Below are 11702 nucleotides of genomic sequence, written 5' to 3'. Positions count from 1 at the left end.
TATATATATATATATATATATATATATATATATATATATATATATATATTCGTTTAAAATTTACATTTATTACTTACATAATGTACGAAAAAAAGGAAATTGATCGAATTAACATAATATGTCTGATGAAATCAGTTCTGACAGAAACAGAAATTTCTCTAGTTATTATAACGAGATATTCAAGTATACAACCTGTGAAACAGGTGTAAAACAAAATTTTTCTGGTTACTATAACGAGATATTCAGATATGTAACTAGAACATTTAGATATAATATTGGTTGCAGTTAGTGCTCACATGTAATAATAAATTCCAAGTGCTTCATTATTATAATTACACAGGAGAAAAGGTCATGGTTAAATAAAAATGACATATTTGGTTAAACGACCCTGCTAGTGGAACTAAATAAAATTTCTGGTTATTATAATCAAATATTCTAGTATTTAATTTTTTTTTATTATAACATATGTGGACAATATATAACAGATCTATTAGTTGGAGAAGTAGCACAGCGTGTAAGACTGACAACTCATAATTATTTATCCAGAGATCGAGACTTAAACCTCACCAAAGTAAAGATAAGTTCTGTAACATCGAATCAATTAAATAATTAAGTTCAAGCAAAATAATCATACATGTTAAAAAACAATATTCAGTTAAAACAATAAAACTTTTAGTAAAAAAAAATTTCTAGTAAAACTTCTAGTAAAAAATATGAATATAATTTTATCACCATTGCGCATATAATCAAATTAGTCTGATAATATATCTAGATTTTATATTAACTCAGCTAAACGTTTTCTATGTGAAATATGTATATAGAAACGTAATTTTGTTCGGTAAATAGTACATTTATGAGTGACTTACTTAATGCACCACTGAAAATATAATACTTAGACCTGATTGCGCCAAACTTATTTTGGTTTTAAGCGAGACTTAAAAATATATGTCTCTCTTTATTTATCTAGAAAGAAAAATAAAAATAAACATATTTAAGTTTCGCTCATAATCAAAATAATGTTAATGCACCCGGGGCTTAGTGACACAATTATCTTAACCCATAACAGGTACTAGGCCTTTTTAGTCAAGCTATAAGTACAATGGGGTCCGGCGAACCCCAATAAATTTTTGCTATTTTTAACATGATAATAAAAGGTAGAAAGAAAACCACTTTATAGTTCGAAAATAATATATTACGAATATTATAGTACAATTAGAAACTCAGTTTCTTCAATTTTTAAAATAGATGAAATGATTAAATGCAGTGGCTTATGAATATATTGAGTTGTAAGACGTCTCTTAAGTTCAGGTTCTACTGAAAGGCTTTTACTCTTTTGCGTGAGGAATGAGTCATATTGAGCTGAGGATTAAGAAAATTATTTCCATAAAAGTAACGTTAACGGTACAGTGGGGTCACTATGACCCCAGACGAAAAACAAATGCATATAATTCACAGCTTATAAATAACTCGATGATCTTTTCTTCTGTCACACTGAAAACTGTTACTCGAAAGGTACTGAAAATATTAGCGCCATACACTGGATAGTTTAGGAATTATCACGAAAATAAAATTAGTTGGGGTCCCTGGAACCCCATGGAACCTGTTACGGGTTAAATATCACTGTCTTCAAAATATAAGATTGGTTTTCGCCGAAAGATCGCATCGCCGTTCAATCTCGGCATCGCGCTTACTCCAATTTTAGACGAAACACTTGTTTAGTCTTCCACGCGAGTTTTGTGGTCAAAAGAGAGACGGTGGCAACTATTCTTATTTCCATCTAGATCTTTGTTCCGCGCGAGCGCTCCCTTTAGCTCCCGTCGGCTTCCTACGGCAGGACCGCAAAGGTAATCATCGCGGTTTTCTAGATCTATTTATCCGATGACAGGCTTATGCATCTCCCCGCGGCGCGGCCCGAGGCCGCAGGACTCGCTTGTGAAGAACCGTACAAGACGAGATTGGTCTTTAAGTCAATGCAGACGAGTCCGTTGTGCATCGTTGCGTCACGCGAGAGGTGCCCCTCCGTCCTAGTCATCCTCGTCGTCGCCATCGTCTCCTCGCAAGCCTCGACAAATTCTGAAGAACGGACCCCGCGTTCGCGGAGAGGAGGACGAGTCAAGTCCCCTGCGACGCGATACTCATCGCCTCGAAGCGGTTTTGCGGTTACTAACTCCTCGCAACGAAACGAATCCAAACGAAAACGATCTCTTGTTCCTTCCGTCTCATCGTCCTACCGGCACGTACGCGCTCAGTTAGGTTCGTGTGGTTTTTAACAAGCACATTGTCCAACAGCGGTGAATAGTATCGTCGTTACGTCACCCCAGGGTCTGACACACCTTAACAACACACGATTGTCGGCCCTTGGGCGAGACTTTTAAACGACTGGCGCATTCGAAATTCGCTCGCGCTCTCGGTAAAAGAAGCAAGAAAGGCAAGCAAAGCAAAGGGCGAGAAAGAGAGAGAAAGAGAGAGAAAGAGAGCTCTTTATTAGCGTAGATGACGTCGAGAGACGCGAAAAATCCGGAAGCCGCGTTTTTCCACGCTCGTAATTCGATTCCCGCAGTAGAAACGAAGGAGAACTACATTCATGATACTAGAAGTGAATCTTGAGTTCGCGATTATAACGTGACACTCGATACGCGGAAACCTTCTTTTACTTTTCATATCTATTTAAGAGATTCCAGCGCTATTCTTTAATCAATTATTATTTATTCATAAAATTGTTTAAAATGACAAAAAAATAACTTTACAACAATAATAATAAGGTATAATATATTAATATCATAATATGCACAATCGTCTTTTTTTATTTTAAAAGTAACAAGATAAAAATTATAAGACATTCACACATTTGATATCAATATCAATTGTAAGAAAAAAAATATGAACATAAAATATATTCGTCAGATTTAATAAATAATTAGACTCGTTTTATTTGATAAATGATTAGTTTCATTTATAAGGGAAGATCCCGAAGTGTTTCATCAATTCTGAGTTTAGATCAGTACAAAATAGTCCTAAGAAGTCTAAATAATACAAATTTCCATTTGCACTCTCTTTTATTTTATTAAACTGTTGAACGTTATAAAATTCTTTATGCTGTCATTTTTTTTAATATTACAGAATGCAAATAAAAATTTGCATTATTTAGACCCCCAAAGACAATTCTATATTGATTTAAATTTTTGATAAAACAGATTTCGAAATCTGTCCTTGTTATTTTGAATTGGAAGTGCATAGATATTATGTTATAAAATGAATAATACATATAGAAATAACATTATTATTTCGAAGTTATTTCAGATCTGGTGCTAACTTATTATGCATGTGATATCATATGTTTACACTCATATATTGTTGATTTCATGAGTATTCTCAAGATCTAACTTTCTCTCCAACCTAATTCTTGATGTAAGATCAAAATAATTAATATGCTGATTATCTTGTGCTAATCTAATGCAGAAAAATATATAGTGCATTCAAATCAATATTACATGTCGCAAATGTTTTATAAGTTAATACACCCGTGTCTATCATAAATTCATCATAAGCATCAAATTTACCCAAAATATATTCTAAATTCTAGTATGTTACACATTTCAATCAAGAATATTAAATTAAAACACAAATTTAATTTGCTTATTACACAGAATCGAGTCTGAATCGATTTTTTCTTCAATGTTTTATAATTATTTAATAATTTTATAATTAAAATTCTTATAATTTAATATTTGTTGTAAAGACAATAAATTCTTATTTTGAATATATAATATATATCCTTTTCTAAAATGTGTGGTAAATATATTTTTAAGACTATAAATATTATTAAAAATAGATTAAAAATAAATAAATAAATATATATATATATATATATATATATATATATAATTAAAAATATCTTTATCAAATTTAACCATTATTTTAAGTAAAGATAAGATATTGAGTAATCGCTTTTCTTAGATACAGAATGATATTTTTCTCTTCGCAGACAACGAGAAATTTAGTTACACTAACGACCTTTTTTAGTATAATACACACACATTAACCCCACTATCTCTCTTATAATACACATCGATAGAGAAATTAATTCTTCGCATCTAATAACACGTCAACGTTGTTTCATACGAGAGAATCAACTCTTTTTACGTACAAACTGTCAAAACGTGTAATCTCCGTGATGACAGTCGTTCGCGATAACCGCGAGTCGAAGTAGGCAACGATTGCGAATTAATTCCACACGAGAGCACGATGCACGGACATTAAAATGCAGGACACCAATTCTGAAAAACATCGCGCTTACGTAACCGTCACAATTACACCGAGTTGACACCCCGTAAAATCATCAGGATCGTTTGCACCTCCTTCAGCCCCAGTACCCTGAGGCAGCTGCAGCTCCTCGTTTATCGCCCGAAGCCGGCCTTGACGTGGACGGTTTCCTCGGCAAGGAGCTCTCGACGAGCTCGACTTTCACCTGCCGCGCGTTAGCGTTTACGCTAAGAATAAATTTCGCAATCGCGCACCCCGTCGCGTTGTCGCTCGACCTCACAATTTTGTACACGCGTGTTGCACACATACATGCAAATAACACCACATCTCCGTAAACATTAGATCCGTGCCGCGATGCGATGCAATAAATCATCCGGAAAATTGCCACGAGGGTGGCGAATCGAGTCACCCTTCTCTAGGATAAGCGCGTCAACTATTTAAGCATCAATGGAGAGGCGATCGACGCTCTCCCTAGAGAGAAAGAGAAGGAGAAAGACCTACCCTCGTGATGCGTATCGCGTATTACACTTGTACCCCATGAATCCCGTGTTCAATGACTCATGTTTTTACGAGGATCGCAGTGGCGAACGAGTCAATTCTTGCCACTTTCGGATGCGAGGCGCGCATTGCCGTCGATATTGCCAGCAATATCGGAGAAACACGTTCCGCCCATTCTCCTCCGGTTTCGCTTCGCAACTGCAAAATGATGCTCTCGTAGAAATAACGTCAATCGAGTCTGGAATTAAAAATCTCGTATAAAGCGAGATTTCCGTTATTTTCACGCGTCTGAGGATTAATTCATTAGGATCCGTCAATTTTTAATATTGAGTAACCTTATAATTGACTCTCTCGGCGCGTCCCAGTCTGGCGCAAGTACATTTCACATTAAATTCTTTAATCGACCATTTATAACTCGTAATATAACCGTAATTAAAAAGTAACTTTATTCGCCGCGCGTGTGACTTCTCCTATAGAGAAAGAGAGAGAGAGAGAGGGAGGGAGGGAGGGAGAAGAGAAGAAAGAGAAAGAGAGGGAGAGACAGAGAAAGAGAGAAAGGAAATGATAGTGGCTCGATCAGAGACGTTTTTCATTAGCACCCATTCACGATCGCGATAACAAATGTCCTTTAATTTCCGCCGCGACTAATTTATCTCTAATGCCAACTCACCAGGCTCGCTTCTAATTCGGTTGAGACGCCCCGCGACCGACATTACGGCGCACGTTTCCCGGTCAAATTAGGCGGAAACAAACAAGCCCTCGATAGCCCGTGGCTAACGAGGTCGTAATCGCAGAAACACCTCGAGCCGGAGTCACCCCGAACCGCCTCGAACCACTCGTATATCTTTCTCGCCTTGCAACGGCGACGGCGCGGCAAAAAGGGAGGAGAGGGAGGAAGGAGCAGGGCTCACAGAAGGGCCCGAGGAAAGGCCCGGGTGCGCTAGTGGAGTTAGTACAAATGGATTGCGGAAGCGCGCTGGATATTATACCGATCCGGCCGTCTGAGTAACCTAAAATGTGTTTGCTGAGCTAACGACTACGCGTGCGCCGCCAGGCCAGGTGGGTCCGCTATTATAATTATATCGCGGCTGTCGCGCGTTTCACGTCCCGGCGATTCGTGACGCCGCATGTCCGCGAACGAACAGACATTTCTGCCTTTGCGTGATAAAAAATAACATGAAACAAAAATAAGAGTGAAATGACCCTCGTGAGACTCGTGAGACGGTTGAAGCCTCCGATTACAAGTACAACAGCATCCGCGTGCTCCTCTCGAGGAAGTTATCAAGTATCAATAAAATTGAAAAGATTAAATAAAAGGAGATAACATAGAGTTCTTTACGTTGTTAGGTCGTTACTTACTTCAAAGAGATTATCTGGAAAAAATCTCTTCCTAATATATATGAAAGGAGGGAGAGGAAAGATAGAAAGAAGAAGGTGGCATATAAAGTGAAGAGATAGAAAGGATAAAAATATTAAAGAAAAGAAGAAAGCATAAAGATACATGGAAAGAAAGGAAGAAACTAAAGGCAGAGACAGAGAAAAAAGTAGAGTAGAGATATAAAGAAAGGTTGCAAGAAGGAAGGATGCAGGGAAATGAAAGATAGAGAAAAAGAAGCAGAAAGAAAGTTACGTAGAAAGTGATTAGAGAAACGAGGAGACACACAGAATGATAAAGTAATAATTAATATGTTTATAATTATGATTTATAAATATATCAAAATGTTTAGATATATTAATAATAAAGAGGAAAAAGCAGAAACGCGAAAAGATAAAAGTAAATAGAAAAATAAGAATAATAAGAATACAGAAGCACAAAATAATAAAAATATAAGAAAGATTAGAGAAATGCAAGAAAATAAAAAGTAGAGAAATGAAAGGTAAAGAGGAAGACTGAAAATAAACGGAATGGAGAAGGGAGAAATTTTAAAGCTTCCTCGTATATATATTAAAAATTTGTATACATATATTTTTACGACTAAGTGTGTGATTGACATAGATCACTGCTTTAGATAGAGTAATACCTCCAAACAATTAGCTAATATATTAATATCTCGCATGTCACTGTCAAAGAGCGTTTGTTAGAAATAACTAATAATCTTATTTGCTTCCATTTCAAACGCACGTTCTTAGTTTTCTGTGATTGATGTTTCATTTTTTATCTATAGATAATATTTCCAAAAGAATTAACAATAATAATAATAAAATAACTACAGCTTAACGGTAGTCCCGCGCTCGTCGATTAAATTCGGATGAGGTGCTTGCGCCCGTACTTCGTCGCGTCTCACTCCGACGTCTCGTCTTCACATCTTCGACGCGAGACTCCGTGCATGATCATTCGAGCCATCCTGTGCGCGCGCAAAGTTCCTCTCCGCGGTTATTATATCTATCGCATTCATTACGTGCATTAGCGTGTTTAGTCCACTGCGGAGGCCTTCTAAGGCTGTTACCCTGCGTATTTATTATGTGCACTTCGTATAACCGCGCGAAAACGGGGTCTAAAATGAAGAGATGTCTATCTACCCCTCCCCCTATCTCCACCTCGCTTCGACTCGTCTCTCTCTCTTTCTTTCTCTTTCCTAACGCCTCTCTCGCTTTCGCTCTCGCTCTTTCCTTCTCCTTCTCTCGACACGTTGTTCTCTGTGCATGTTCTCCGCGGTGTAACGTGCACACGATCGTCCCAGGCCAGGTCGCGTGTGAGTGTATAATGTAGGTTGCTGGCACCTTGATGAAGGGTTCGCGTGACGAGTACCCTCTATCCGCCAGTATCCTGTCTCTCTCCTGACCTGCTCGTCCGCACCTCCTATTCCGTGCGGTTCACAGTCCACGGTTACCCACTTAAACGCTGAAAAAAACACATGGCCGATGACGACGACGACGGAGACGACGAAGACGATGACAACAACGAGTCGTTGGATAACGTTTTCTCACAGAACTCGCTCGCCATTTTCTTCTGCACGTCGCGTTCTTCGCAATTTGGAGAACCGTGCTTGGCAGGTTCTTTGGTAAATCATAATACGTGTCCTAACATAAGAGCGGGTATGTAGTGAGTGGGTGCGTGAATCGTTTTGTTTGAGCCAACAGTGAAAGAAATCCAGAGTATAAGCAAAAAGGTGTTACTTTTGTATTCGGTTCAGGTCAATCGTAAATCTTGTTAGGTAATACTCATATAGTAGTCGCGATCGAAAGATTTGTGTGGCGGTCATTTGTTCGTTTAATGTTTCTGCTTCCTTAATAGCCATTCCTCAGACCCATAGAACAAATATTGGCGTTTTTATATATTCCAAATGGACCACCCTCGATGACACAGGAAACCTTCTTTTCCGATTCTCCATGACCTCCAACAATATTTACTAATTAATCAGTTTCACTGTCCAACCCTCCCTGCGCCGTTTTTAGGTAACAAAGCTCTTAGGGAACAATAAATAAAGGTAGGAAAGAATAGCGAGAGGTTAAGACGAATGGCTTTAAAACGAGTGGTGAGTGTCAACGTGGGAAAAGACATGCCCCAAAATCCTAGAAGAGGACTCAAACCATTTTAAGGGCACCCCGCAGGCAGGGACAATCTGACCTGATTGGTCCAAACTTGTATTGTTACAAGGACTGACATGCAGCTCGCTCTCAACCAGGATTTCATGCCGCCGTCATTCGTGTTAACGACGCTATTTGTGCATCACTGCACTTCTGATATATTTTGATATATTCTGATGTATCGATTGTCATCGCTCAAAAATACGAAGAGCGCCAACATACTCTGAATATATTCCAAATTCTTTCACTAAATAAGAGGTCTGTTCTTTTGCTCTACACTGCTGCACTGCTACACTGCTGCACTGGTGCAATAAGTTAGAGTAAAACAAATATATATTTATAAGATTTCGGATCTGGCCTATACATGAAACTTTATTATAAGAGCATATTTTATTTTATCTGATTACATTGACACTATTTCAAACGTTCCAGCCTTGTTATTATTTATCTTTATTATTTATAAACTACAACATTCCTAATTATATTCGCAGAGCCAATATATATCATAGCCAAACACATATTAAATTTGATTTCCGGATTTGTGCCGCGTGGATTCATTTTTGTTTGACTCAAACAATCAAACAAAGATGAATCCACGCGACTCAAAGCCGGAAACCAAATCTAATATGCATGGACACCGCGAAAGCCTAAAAAATCATATATTATTACATTTGCACTTCTTGCAATTATTGTGTAACAATAAAAAACAGTCAATTATTGAAAGGAATGCTCAAACTCGCAAGTGTCAAAATTAATAAAAGACAATGTGCACTATGGATGTATGTTACCTCAAAATAGGTCACAAAATTCTCCATCATTATTCATATTCCAGTACATTCTTTCTAAGGTTGCGATAACCTGATCAAAATTGCAGTGAATCTCGCTTCTGTGAAGATATAACTGGCCTGGCCAGTTGGCACAAGGAGTCTTGCGACTTTTTTTGCGCTCGAGTACCTCATTAATGACGTGAAGAGAAAATTGTGAGAAAAAATCCAATCGAGAGAATCATCAAAGAATAAAATACCGTTCGTTAATTTATCTATTTATATACCAATAAAATATTGTAATAAAGATTATGTTAAGATTATATTTCGTTTTGCTATGTTCTTTTGTAAAGCTTATACTGATATATTTTAATATAAATTGCTATAAAAATAATAAATAACAAAATAATAAATTTGACAATCTACAAAATATACGATATAAAAAACTTCAAGCAAACTAAAAGTAATTATAATAATTTTATAGTAAAAAGTCAATCGCGTGTACATATTTCTCTACAAGTATATGGTAATTTCAATCATAATTTCTACACGGCCTAGATTACACGGTCTAAGATTATAAAATTTTGTTGTAATTTCTACTACAAAATTTTCTCCGCGTAAAAAATTAATAGTACACGTAGAGAAATATAATTCTATTGCTAAAAAAGAGATTACTTAGTTTACTCTCCTTCTTTTAAGTAATAATTTTCTTCATCACAAACAATATTTTCTTGATAATAATCTTAAAATGTACTTATCACAAATTTTAGAAAAGTTCATTATTATATATTCAAAAAAACTTATTCTCTTTACAAGCATATTATAAAATTTTATCAAAAAAAGAATTGGTTTTTAACTTTGTTTAATATGCAAAACTGAGTTTTTCTTTTAACTCAATATACTTGATTGAAATGCTAAACATACCAAGATTAAAAATCTATTTTGAATAAATTTAACGCTCCTGATGAATTTATAATAGACTTGTGGATATATAAACTTATGAAACATTTTTGAAGCTTGTAAAATTTACTTGAATACGCATATTTTTTCTGTGTGTACCAGAAGGTAAAATATTAATCACTCCCCAATCTCATAAAGAATTTTTCTTTGCAGCAAATACGCATGCCGTCACACAAATTCGCGCTCCTTATCAATTTGATTTTATGCAGCACGAAGATGCATGATGCGTTCAATGGTTAATCCGTTCCACGGATGGATCCTAATCTTGGTATCGCTTTCCGAAGTCCGGGGCGATAATACGGCAGCGTGTTCGCCGCGATGACGTCTCAAGGCTGCACGGATTGCGGCGGGTTATTCTCAGGCGATTATCGCTCTCTTCTACCTACAGGGCTCTCTCGCGCGCAGCGTTTTGTAATTACGCGCCGTCCGTCCGTCTTATCCGAAATCATTCCGCACGTACATACGTATGTAGGCGCGTAAGCCATACGGCGGCTTATCCAATTATCATCTGCTTTCCTCGCGCGCGGCGTAAACACACACGCGCGGCGAACTCTACCCACAGACCCTATAATGTATAAGCCGGGTCTGTCTGATCGCGTTCTGAAGTTGCCCGCTCGAGAAGGTGGCCCCCGACACGTTACGTTCGAAGATAATTACCCGGCTTACCCGAGAGCCGCTAAGTATTTCGTAATTAGAGGCCTGCCGGCTTATCCGAAATCGCACTCTCGATTACAAGCGGTACGGGGCCTTATCGATTATCATCTCTTACCTCCTGCATGGCGCGCGCGCCAACGCGCTCTCACTTTTACCTTCCTTTACCTTGTTGCAACTTCAACACGCTTCTCGCGCTGCGCCGGCTTCGCTGCCTCTTATCGCGGCGGCGGCGGCGGCGGCGGCGGCGGCGGCGGCGGCGGCGGCGGCGGCGATGCGAGAGGTGGTAACAAGCGCGTCACTTTGACGTAGGCTCTGACTGTGGATTATCGCGCGCGATTGCACATGGAGATTGCAATCAAAGAATTCGCAAACATCGCGATATTTATGAGAGCAGTATTTAACGTTATCCACGAAACGCTGGAAGGAAAGTCTCAATTTTGATTAAAACAATTTTAGGAAATCGATCGCTGAGTCGCGACTGGTAGAAATTTGATGTAATTATCGAACAGTTACCGGACTGTTCATTAACTTTCGTCTAGTAACTAAAGAGTAGAATTACTTGGGATCTTAATCAAGATGTAATGCATCAATCAAGATGTGATGTTTGTAACTGCTACGCACAAAAGGTGCGCAATATCTGAAACCATTTACTAAACAAAAATAGAACAGAAAGTGAACAAAAAACTGTTCAATTGATTAATTGATTAATAATCAAACCTGCCGATTTATAAAATAGAGAGGTTTGTTCTAACAGTATTTTTTGTGCATACTTTCTAACTGAAAAATTTTAATATTAATGAAAGTTATAGAGAAAGCGCGGGACATCTTTAGTGCATAATATATATTTTCATGCTTTTCTCTTTTCACGTGACATTTTTTATATCATCAAATGGCATACATCTCTTTATTCATCTTAGTAGTTGTACTATTTTATTAAGTTTTTTATTTATATCATTTATTATATCAGAATAGTCTGATGTGTTTCCATCGCAATAAAATTCTGTATTATTAATATATATCTCATTTGTCCTTTAT

At 37.4% G+C, this 11702-nt stretch overlaps 1 protein-coding gene across 2 annotated transcripts in view; it reads right to left on the bottom strand.

Annotated features, from left to right (window-relative positions):
* The window catches only part of LOC116851672 (T-box transcription factor TBX20-like), a 137920-nt gene that overhangs the window by 90240 nt on the left and 35978 nt on the right, over positions 1-11702 (bottom strand). The gene's annotated exons all lie outside the window — the stretch shown is intronic.

Source organism: Odontomachus brunneus, unplaced genomic scaffold (assembly GCF_010583005.1).
Source record: "Odontomachus brunneus isolate Ranch 3 - 2012 unplaced genomic scaffold, Obru_v1 Obru_scaffold_186, whole genome shotgun sequence".
NCBI lineage: Eukaryota > Metazoa > Arthropoda > Insecta > Hymenoptera > Formicidae > Odontomachus > Odontomachus brunneus.
Note: the sequence above shows the minus strand (reverse complement) of the source record. Positions and strands in the feature narration are given on the sequence as shown.